Below are 12,373 nucleotides of genomic sequence, written 5' to 3' on the forward strand. Positions count from 1 at the left end.
CTACAAAGCTTTTGATCTCTTTATCCTTGCTATTATCTCTACTTAGAATGTCCTTCTCTTGCTTCTCAGCCAAAAAAAAAATTCCAGTCATCTTTCAGGGTCAATCTTGAATGCCTCCTACCTGAATGAAGCCTTCTTTTATTCTCTGAGGTGGACTAATGTTCCTTAAATTCCCAGGTGGTGGTAAAGGAAATGGGCTTTGTCTATGGTTATATTCATTATTTAACAAATAACTAAAAATATTGTAAATAATCAAATGGTATTAACCAAACTGAAAGAGTTGAGAAGTTCAAGAGGAAATGTTTCTTTCTATTAATCTCCCAATAATACCAAAAAAGGCTGTTACTCTTATTTTACAGAAAAAGTAATAGGCCTCAGAGCAATAAATAAACTTGCCCAAGGTCACACAGCTAATAAGTGATCCCGAAAATTCATTAATTAAGTGCTATCCCTTTGTCTCCCCCACTACCTCCCTTCCACCTTTCTTTTTTAAATTCAAGGCTCAGCAAAGCAAGCTCCATTGGCAAACTCCTTGCTTCTGTAATAAAATTATTGGTTTTTTTTTTTTTTTTTTTTTGGTGGTACTGGGGTTTGAACTCCGGGCATCATGCTTGCTAAGCAGGTACTCTTATCATTTGAGCCATTCTGCCAGTCTGTAAATAAAGTTTTATTGGAACACGAACATGCCCATTCCTTTATATATTGTCTATGCTGGTTTTGCATCTACCAGAGATGCAAAAGAGAAAAGTTGAGTAGGTGAGACAGAGTCCACATAGCCTGCAAGGCCTAAAGTATTTAATATCTGACTTTTTACAGAAAAAAATTCCTGACTCCTGCTTAGGTTATAGCATACTGACTCCTGAATTAAATTGAAGATTAATACCATAAAAAGACATATCTAAAATTATTATTTTTAAGAGTGACATTGTGAAGAGGAAAAAAGGAGGATCCTTGATTGAGAAAGACATAGTATTAAAAAATAAAAGGAAAAAACAAAACTCTACAGTTCTGACTTCTTTCTTTTTCAACAGCAAAGAGAGCCACCATTCAAAAGAATGGGGGGTTAAAGAAAAAGAATAGATTAACCATTTGAAGAATAATTCTTACTTCACAGGCCATTGGACAAATGGAACGAGCTAAGATATGACATAAAGCACAATGCCTGGCAGATAGTTGAGACTCGATAAAGACTGAAGACCCGGACTCCAGTGTGGCTCAATCTTTGTCAGGTATGTTTATTTCTGAACATGACCCTTCTGTGTTGTCAGGTCTGATCTTTGGGATCAGAGCAAAAAGGAAGTCCATTTGTACTGTTTCAAATATAGAATTCCATAAGGTTGGAAGATCACCCCAATCTATCTTGGTTTCATTTTCTCCAGAGGGCTATTCCCATATCTTGAAGGAAATTGCAGTCTCAGGTAGAAAAGCAATTAAGTCTGAGCCTATTAGCTTTCCTCCTGTCAGTCCAGCCCAAACAGACCCATTCATTATCATCATGCTGTCTCAGAAGGAGCCAGGTACAGGAGAGACGGGGTGGGAATAAAAGGGTCCCATGGCAACTTCAGTGAAATCAAGAGCAGTGCTCATCACAATCCTCTCAAAATTCCTTGGAGAAAAGCTTTCCTAATGTAGGAGGGGAGGAAAAAGCCTGCCCTGTTAGAGCCTTACATAATAGTGCAGAGACCAACTGGGTCCTAGCAACTACAATATAGTCTCATTTGAGGCCTGTGCACTTACCAGAAGCTATACTATTAATGATCTGAGTAAGAGGGCAAGTTGTAATTTGGAGGTAAGCAGGGAAGAAGCAACAGCCATCTGAATCAAAGAAGCAAAACGTTCAATGCAAACTGTCTGTGACTTTCTACCAGAAATAACTTATTTATGGCAGAGAGCTTTGGCTTTTAGAGAACTGAGCCTGAGTGTGCGTTTTCTGTGGTAACTTGTTTTATGGCACAGGTTGAGTTCTGGAGAGCTGTTAGGGAGCCAGATCTTCTTATACATTCTTAATGATTGTAAAGTGTCTGGATTTACTGCATGAAAAATGCAGGCTATAAAAGCAGAGTGGTACATGCTGTTTCAAAACTGCTATTTGTTCTTTTTTAATAGAATATGGGCAAATTGTGGCAATATTCTGTCAAAAGTTGCAGTTGGAGAGCAATAATAGGTAAAATACACCTTAATAATGCAACAAAACAGAAGATGTCCAGCCATTAACATTTTCTTCAAGTATACTGCACACTTACTACCCAGAACAAACTAAGCACACCAAAAGCCATGTAAATGATAATTCTCAGAGATTCAAGGGCTTTCCTCTGTTGGGATGCGTAATCTGACAACCCTGAAAATACTAATAGTTAAGACATCAAAATACAACAGTATTAAAGAGACAGGAGTGTCCTACCTTAACAGACCCATTTTTGCTTACGCTAAGTCCTGCAGGAATCCATGAAACAGCCATTTTTTTCCTTTCCGTCTCTTAATTGAACATCCTTGATTTCAAGGAAATATTGCTATTAGTAGCTACCAGTGATATCTGCAACAGACTATGGGATATATATTATAAGGTTTTGCCAATTCATTGCAACTGATAAATATCATTTCTCCTTGTAGTTTCATTTTCTGAAGTGTACATTCTGTTTCTATAGCAACTTTCTTCATTTGTTAACCTGTTACATTAAAAGTCTTATTTTTAGCATAACATTTACAAAGTTTTTGACAAAGAAAATGGAGTCGGGTGGGCAATTGCAGCTTGAAGATGAATGTGATATCCAATATGAATTCTAACCTGTAGCATATCTGGTCAATACCTCAGCTATGGTGGGACTGCAGTAGTAGAGATTTTTTAAAGTATGCGTATTTATAGACTTTGCAAGAAAAAATATATCTCACATATTTTTGGAACAAGGTAGAATATAAATATATCACAATATCCAAATATAATTTATTTTCTACAGATTTTCACTGAAATAAAGTTAAAGGAGATAAACATAATGATGAGGATTTTGTGTATGTTGTGTTTGTTTGATGTTGGACTGCAGTTATAAAAACACTACTGAAATAGTATGTCTTGTGGGCTTAATGGAATAAATTGTAGCTATGAAAAAGTTATGTAATAAAAAACTGAATTATGGGGGGAAAGCAGTTCTGTAGATACCTGACACTCACAATAAATTGTAATATATCTTCTCCTTTGACCTTCCCCAAAATTGCCTTCCCTCTTTCCAAAATATTATCTTTCTCTTCCCTGTCAAAAGTGAAGACAAGTATAGTTTGATGTAAGATGGCTGGGATTTATGGACACTCTCCCTGGTTTCTTCCTTTGGATTTGGGTGGGCAGAATTTGTTTATTAGAGATAATCCTGGAAGTTAAACTTGGCTTGAACTCTAGATGCAAACATTTCCTAATGTTTTGTAGTGATTAGAAAGGCAAAAGAGTGGAGTAGATGAGAGCCTGACTTCTATGAACCAGATTGCCTGGGTTTGAATCCTAGCTTCATCACTTACAAACTGTGTGACTTTTGGCAATTTCCTCATCTATGCCACATCTTAGGTTTCTCCTTAGGGATGGTAATAGCACCTACCATAGGGTTGTGAAAATTAATATGTGTAAAATTCTTAGATGAGTGTCTTGCATATAAGCAGTATCCTCAATTTTATTCCTTAATCACAAGCAATATAGCTTTCCTTTAGTGTATTAAATAGGAAACATATACACTTATACAATTATTTTTCCTTTTACTGGCTGGCTGATAAGCTGGATGAAAACTAAGATGTATAGTAGAAGTACATATTACCCCTAAGAATTATATCCAGTATGAGTTCATAACTCTCAGTATTTCCAAAACACACAGACCCACTCCCCAAATTCCCTTCTATACCTTCGTAGTCCTCATTCCCAATCCCCTTCTGATCTAATATCTGCTCTTGTAGTCTTGCCTTCTCCAGAATACCATATAAATAAAATCATATAGTATGTAACCTTCTAAGTTAGGCCTCTTTCACTTATAAAAATGCATTTGAGATTTATCCATGTTGTATGTATCAGTCGTTCACTGTTTTTATTGATGAATATTCCATTGTATGAACAAGCCACAGTTTTAGAAGTCAATTTTAGTCCTTCTCAATAGCAATGGTCTTTTTTCTGTTCTGAGAATATGGAATTCTACAAAAGATAAGGATCGGATCATATAAAGTCTCTCAAAAATAAGAGATACCTATGTTACCTGACATAATGGAGAATTCTGGAAGCTCAAGTCATTGAAAGCTATGAAATAGTTGCTTGGCATGTTCTGTGGAGTGTTGTATATTTCTGGTGAGGAGAAGAAAAATGGGGAGGATTAGAGAAGTAATCTTAGATACAAGCTCTGTGTCTGGTTAGTTAGTTAGTAGAAAAAGACAAATGTAAGCAGGCACAAAGGTAGACAGATTTTAATCAGTCATAGGTATATACACTATAGTTTTCTTCTTTCCATAAATGCCCTAAGGGAGAAGCATGACGTATATGGGTTGTGTCACATGAATAGGACTGAGATGATCCTAACTTCAGGGCTCCTCAAAGCAAAGCTTGCTTCTCTCACTTTTTCCCTTTCTACTTTTGGTTCATGGTACATGGTAGGTGCCTAAAAAATACCTAGTCAATGAATGAGTTTACTCTTTGTCAGGAATACTAACATGGGGGTGTTGTAAATTCAGCTCCCACTCTGAAAGCTCATGTTTTCATAGCTGATCTGGGCCAAGATACAGAAATTTCTGGTAGTACTTTTTCATCTGTACCATACTGCCTTGATTATAGTTCTCAATTCAGTGGTCAAAGCCTAGTGACTTTATTTTCTCTGTTGCCAAGAAAAGAAGGGTGAGGGAAGAAACATTTTTAATCACTACTTTCCAATGATTCATACCACATTTTTGAAGCTCTATATCAGCCTGTTTTCTAAGGGTTTTTCCATTACTCATTTTCAGTTGTTGCCTACTTTTAAAAGCAAGACGGAATATTATTAGTCATTTGATCCTAAAGTCATAGCCTCATAAAAAGTCAGCGTTTTCCCCATTAGGGCACTTTCTAATAATGTCAAAATATTCTTGCTACAAATGATGAGTAACTTTATGAAGAAAATTTGCTTCATAATTTGTCTGGGTAAAGGCCAGTTATTCCCATGAAGCAGACTAGAATTTAAATATTATATTTTGATATTTGTTAAATTTTCTTGAGGTTAATTATTTATGACTAGTAAGTGCCTGCACACTCAGATGTACTAGTGTGAATTATGGCATGTGCAGGAAGAAATGCTTCTGATTCAAGTCACCCATAAAGTGGTTTGTCTTGTCTGCTTATGCTGTTCATCTGAGCTATTAATCATCCTCTGGACCCACCAAGTTCAAGTAGTTATCTATGGACATACCTGGGAGGATCTTTAATTAAAATTCTAAAATTAGCAAAAATTGAGAAAATTGAATGTGCACCATGAGGAGAGAACTATAGACAGTTAACTTAGCATAATCATATATAACAAACTATAAATAATTAAAAAGTAACAATTCTTTCTTCTTTAATTCCCACTTTATTCCAAAACAGATTTGCCATATTAATCATAGAAGGTAGAAAGATATTGGCCAAAATTTTGATTATCCAAATCCTCAGTTAACTGCCAATGTTAAGAGAAGCAGATTTGATGAAGGGCCACTATAGCCAGCGTGGGAGCTCTGGTCCCTCTTGATCTGTATTGAAACAAAGACATCCTTCATGCTTCGGCATGAAGGTCACATTTTAGAAGAGACTGGGTGGCCTCTAGGACAACCTCACCCCTGAGGAACAACTGCTAATGTTGAGCTTCAACACCTTTCCAGGTGATGGTTGTATAGACAGTTAAGAAAGCATCAATGTAATGCAAAGGATACAAAGACAAGTATATTCCCTCCAGAGATAACAGTACGTTTATTCTGTTCTTACTACCCATATAAATAATTCTAAGAGAGTCAGTTAAAAGAGAGCTAAAACCTAAAACCAAAGAAAGGATGACTATGAACTTCTTCAAACTAGAATGCAGCAACAGGGACTGGATTTACCTTCTCATCTGAAACAAAGAAAATACTAGACAAAATCTGAAACAATGGTTATTAAGTCACTGGATAAAAGGCTATGACTATTATATAAGCCATAGTTTAGCCCAGCTTAGTGCTTTGAGAGTTTCCAGGGCATTGTACATTGAGGACAAAGCAGATGGAATGTATCAGAATCTGAGTTGAGGAGACATTGCTAAGAGACCTAAGAGAGTGAGAAATGTGGGGTTAGCAAAGCAGAACAATGATGATAGGAGAAATGCACAAGGAAATAATTCAGAGATTTACAGAATTATACAACACAATAGTGATCGCCACATACATGTAAGAAAAATTAGTCAAGGACAAGGAAAGAACCAACAAAGGGATTGAAATGGAATTAAAAAAAAAATCTAAAAGAAGAAAGAAAAAGAGAAAAGAGAAACAAAGAACAAATGAAGCAAATAGAAACAATATCAAGATGGGAGATGTAAGCCTAACCACATTAATAATCACATTAAGTATAAATTGTCTAACTGCCTCAAGCAGGGATGGTCAAATTATATAAAAAATAAAATTCCACCCTGTGGTACCTATAATACATACACTCAGAAATAAAGGCACAGATAGTTTGAAATAAAATATGCAAAAAGATATGCCATTCTAACACTACAACAGTATGAATGAATTTCAATATAATTATGCTAAGTAAAATAAGCCAGACCCAAAAAAGAGTACATAGAGTATAATACCATTCATATAGAGTTCTAGACAATGTAATATTTATAGTTAAAGAAACAGATCAATGTTGCCTGGAGGAAGGAGTAGGGACTATGAAACACAGGAGAAAAGGATTAGCAGGGGGCATGAAGAAACTTTTGGGAGTCATGGATATGGCGATTATCTTGAATGGGTGATAGGTTCATGGATGTATAAACATATCAAAATTTGTCAAATTCCATGCTTTAAACATGTACAAATTATTGTGTGCCAATTTTACCTTAGTAAAGTTGTTTAAAGAAAAGACTGTCATGAATATGTTTCATGAAATCAAAGTTTAACCCCCAAGATCAAGATCAAGTGGTGGCCCTGCTCTGATCCTTTCCAGTGCTCTTCCTTCTTAAAGATGAATTTGTGGGGAAAAAAGGACACAGAAAACAGTCTTGAACTCACACTTACAAACAAACATTAGTCAGATTACAAAACACACACACACACACACACACACACACACCTCAACAGAGAAAATGAGGAAGATGGGAAAAGGCATGTGAGAAAAACAAGTTGAAGCAAGATGTAAAGTTAAGAAACAAAATACTTAATGTAATGACTTGTGTACTGAGAAGATGGGAGTCATGAATTTGACTCTAAGCTTGCTAGTGGTCCATGCAAAAAGGAAAGAAATTTATTCAAGATGGCCAGAAAATAACAAAAAGGGGTTCATGGGTAGTACAGCAGAGACAAGACAGGAATTTCTTTCATGGTGTCATAGAAAGAAAAGATATTTAATTCAATGAAAAAAATCAAATATTCTCAGCAACATTCTTCAATAACTATACCTACCAGTTTCATTAAACTTTTCTTGAATGTCCCTCAATATAAGAATGATGTAAAATCAAAGGGTAAGTCGATAAAACAAGATTCAGGGAAGTGGGGCAAGCAAACACATGGACCAGGTGTGTCACTCTCTGATAGTTTAGGCTAATCCAAGGGTAAAGCTTAGAGTCTTTAGAGAAATAGAAGTTTGCATGTCTCTTGGAATCCTTTTTTTTTTTGTTGAAATATTAGTTAAGAGTAAATTCAAGGTTATCCTCCCTGAAGGTATCTGAAGTACATACATACTATGTTACTGGTGAAATAAACTGGAATTTAAAAAAAAATCAATAATTTAAATGTGAAACTTGTGCACTAAAAGGAATATAACTGTCCAAAAATGCTATATGCAGAGAATGACTGGGAATTTCTAAAATATATTTTAAGCTCCTGCCCCATATGTGTCCTCTCTTCCCAGTAGGTGATTTGAACGCAAGATTAACACCACATATCATGCATGCAGGATTTTTTAGCCTGAAAAATCTTCAAAGCTGGTGTTGCCAAATGAGAACTATGACCATAAAATAGATACAGATTGGGGATAGAGAGATAAGCAGGAGTTAGTCAGCTTACCCTTACTGCAACAAATACCTGAGAAAATCCACTTATAGAGGGAAAAAGTTTGTTTTGACTCACAGTTTTGGAGGTTTCAGTCAATGGTCGATTGGCCCCATTGCTTTGGACCTATGACAAGACAGCACATCTTGGCAGGAAGCACATGGTGGAGCAAGTTGTTCACCTTATTGGTGGGAAAGCGAGAGCAATCAGAAGGGGCTAAAGTATCACTGGGTCCTATGAGAGGTCACCTCCAGTGACCTAAGATCTTTCCTTAAGTCCCACCTCTTAAAGACTCCACTACCTCCCATAACACTAGGCTGGGGACCAAACTTTTAACACATGGGACTTTCAAGAACATTTCATATATTTAAACTATAGCAAGAGGCAAGTAGCTAGATTGATGAGTAGTTACATTTGTTGGTGAAGCTGGGATTGGACTCAGGGCTTCACACTTGCAAAGCAAGTACAGTACCACTTGCACCACACCCCCAGTCCATTTTGCTGTGCCTATTTTGGAGATGGTGCTTTTATGAGCTATTTGCCTGGGCAGGTCTTGAACCACCATCCTCCAGATCTCAGCCTCACAAGTAGCTTGGATTATAAGTATGAGCCACTGGCATCTGGCAAGAATTGACATGTGACTTCTTGTTTTGCTTTAGTCAGAAGGCATTTACCTGTCGTGGAGTTGGAACAAAGGATTTTTTCCATCTAGTCAGTGGTGAAATCCTAAGTGCTCTTTTCCTGTGAGTTGTAAGTTGTACTCATTCATTCCTGTAAGACTCATGCTGGTTTGGTCACCTATGTGTAATACAGGCTTCCTTGTCTCAGACCCTCATCACTAATTACAGTAAATTCTCAGCAACCAATAGGAAATCAATTCTAAATAACATGTTTCTTGTCATTTATTCATTATCCCAAGAGTGGTCTAACTATTTTTGTGGTTCTTTTCCCTTCAGCCCGTTTCCTAAGGACCTCTTACTGCTTTGGTGCTCAACTCCAGTAGAGTAATGAACTACCGGCAGCAGTAGAAACATTTCCACTTTTATCAACAACAGTAATTTCCAGATTGGCCCCAAGGGCAGATTATTCACTTGGATAGAATACTACGAAAGTTTTTTTGGTGGGATGGGGTTTGAACTCAGGGCTTCACGCAAAGCAGGTGCTCTACTGCTTGAGCCACACCTACAGTCCACTTTGCTCTGGTTATTTTGGAATTGGGAGTCTTAAGAACTATTTGCCCAGGCTGGCCTTGAACTACAATCCTCTCTATTTCAGCCTCCCAAAGTAGTTAGGATTATATATATGAGCTGCCAGTTTGAATACTAAGAAAGCCTTAAGCTTCCTGTGTGACACTGCAGCCTCTGTGGCAATTTGGAGATTTTTTTCCTGTTATACCTGTAACTTTTAGATTTTTGGCATTATTAGCTCAAGGTTTTTAATTGAACTGTCAGTAAATTTTAAGCTCTTCTTTTTCAGTGACTTTCTCAGTACCATGAAAATGACCATTTTTTGTGCTTCTGTGCTGAAACTTGGCTCATGCATCCCAAGACAAAGGCCAAAGGATCCCCCATACCTGGCTCCTTGAACACCACATCTCTGGTTCATATTTGAGAGTCTCCTCCATTTGCTTCCATATTAGACATGCCTACCTAATTAGGTCTTTGTGGCCTCTCCTTAGCTACTTTTGACATGGCATTCCCATCAATCTCCTGTTTCATTATAGTCTGAACACTAGTTATAGTCAGAGATCCCTATTTGCCCTCTCTTATACATAGATCTTCTATTTTACTTTTACATCATTGCCCATGATAACCCAAGGCATTTCCATTGTGCTTTCTTTCTTTTTCTTTGGTGCTGGGATTGAATCCAGGACCTCCCACCAAGTGCCCTACCAGTGAGATACATCCCAGCTCTTCTTATTCTTTAAAATTCACCAGAAGCCTAATCTCCAGAACTCTCTCAATATCACTCCCAACATCCTCATCACAACATTCTTCTGCACAGATACATGTGGAAGCAGTTTGTTATGGTTTGAATGTCAAATGTCCCCAACAAGTTCATGTGTTAAATCCTAGGTCCCTAGCTGCTGGCGCTATTTTGGGAAATTGTGGAAACTTTGGGAGGTGGGGCCTACCTGATCCTTGGGGATAGCTTGTCACTAGTCCCTTCCTTTTTTCCCCCTCTGCTTCCTTTCCACTTTGAAGTGAATAGCTCTCCTCCACCACCTGTACTTGCCACCGTGATGTTCTGCCCAAGTGCATGGGGCCAAGCGACCGTAGACTGAACCCTCTGAAACCATGAGCTAAAATAAATACTTCCTCTGTTAAGTTGTTTATGTCAGGAATTTTTGTCACAGCATGAGAAAAGCTAATACACACTCCTAATACCAACTGACCTGATTAGGAGTAGTAGTTTTGTGCTGTGTATAACTATGCTATCTTGGATAAGTCACTTAGCTTGCCTTGGCCTCCCTTTGCTAATCAACAAAATGGGAATGATATTAAACTCATTTAACCCCCACAACAAGTTTGGGGAGTTCAAAGAAAGAGAGTTACAAGAATTCTACTCTTTCTTTCCCATGTGACTCATACTGGTTTTGCCACATATTGATCCCCTATAAATGTGGGTTTCTTTGTATCAGGCCTTCCTCATTATTGTAGTAAATTCTCAGAATCTAATTGCAATCAGTGTGATTACCAGACCAGGAGCATAATTATTAAATTGGGAATTGGTAGAAATACAAATTCTGAGGTCCTATCCCAGGTGTATTAAATCTGAGGCAGTGGGTAGGCCCAGTAATCTGTGCTTCACCAAGCTGTACAATGATTCTGGTTCACTCTAGTTTGATTAATTATGTTCCAAGAGTTCCATTCATCTGCACTGGTTTAGTTCGCTGTTACTTTATTCAGATATTTCCTTGAAATTGGAGAGGATATGTCTTAACTATCTCCTCCCAGCACTCAATGAAATCCTGTTCAAGGGTTATGTCAAGGTAAATAATCTTAATATGAGTCTGTATTGCAGCCTGAAAATATTAGTTAGCATTTTCATTTTTATAAAGATCGTTTGAATTCATAGTGCTTATAAAAATATAGTTAATTGATCCATTATTTTCTACAAAATGTTGAAAATGCCAGTCAAGATAGTGCTAAATGGAAGGCTCAGTTGGCATCTCCTACATGCCTCTGTCCTCAATTTTCCCAGGACTGCAGTGAACAGGGAGTGAGAAATGGAATTTTAAGCAACTTCAATGAAAGAAACCTGAACCTCAGCCAGGGCCTTCACATTACGGTAAGTACAGCACCTTTTGCAATGATGTACCAGGCTTGAATAACTGTGATAACATTGACAAAACCAGTTCCTGTACCTGTATTCTGATTTTAATTTACTCTCGTTTTAGCAAAGCTAGACTCTGAGTAAACTACAGCTACAAAGCTATTGTATACATGGTGTGGAACTTCCATAAAGAAAAGTTCACACTTTTGAGTGAAAATCATTTTAAATTCTAAGTGAAACAGAGCCATATTTTCCACCTGATATCACACTCTGTGCAGAGGTTTCTGATATTCAGTGAAGTCACTGAAAAATAAACTTTAACAGAATGAAAATGATGCAAATTTGGACTCTTTCAGATGCATTTTAATATAGCACAATGTGCATCAGTATTGGAATTCTTATTGCTACAACCTGGTTATGTAATCTTAGACATCATCATTTTTGCTCTTTTTAATAAAAAGCTGAGTGGGTCTTTGAATATAGTTTCATTTGACTTTGATAGTCAAGAATATATCCTATATATTGTGTATCCCTCACCATAGACTTGTACCAAAGAGTAGGAAAACTATGATGTCAGATGGTTTTTCTATTCTAGCACAGCCAACATCCCAGGGATTTCTCCTGATGTCACCTTCCGGAAGTTTAGCATTTAGAAAAATATAAGTCCATGAAGGATTCTCAGTATTAGTTTTTATTGGCATCTCTATATTTCTGGTTTAATTTTTAAAAGGAGGGCAATGGAAAACTATGAAGCAATATCTTCTTGACTTGTATGATTACAAAAAAGTCTTGCATTGGACTCATGAGGCAAGTAAATGCAATCTTTTCTATTATTCTGTCAATATTGACTTTCAGGAAATTGTTCCTCTCAGTGTAGGCTGGTGTACTGTGAAGAAGCTTTGGTAATAAA

The sequence above is a fragment of the Castor canadensis genome, chromosome X (assembly GCF_047511655.1).
Source record: "Castor canadensis chromosome X, mCasCan1.hap1v2, whole genome shotgun sequence".
In the NCBI taxonomy this organism is placed as follows: Eukaryota; Metazoa; Chordata; class Mammalia; order Rodentia; family Castoridae; genus Castor; species Castor canadensis.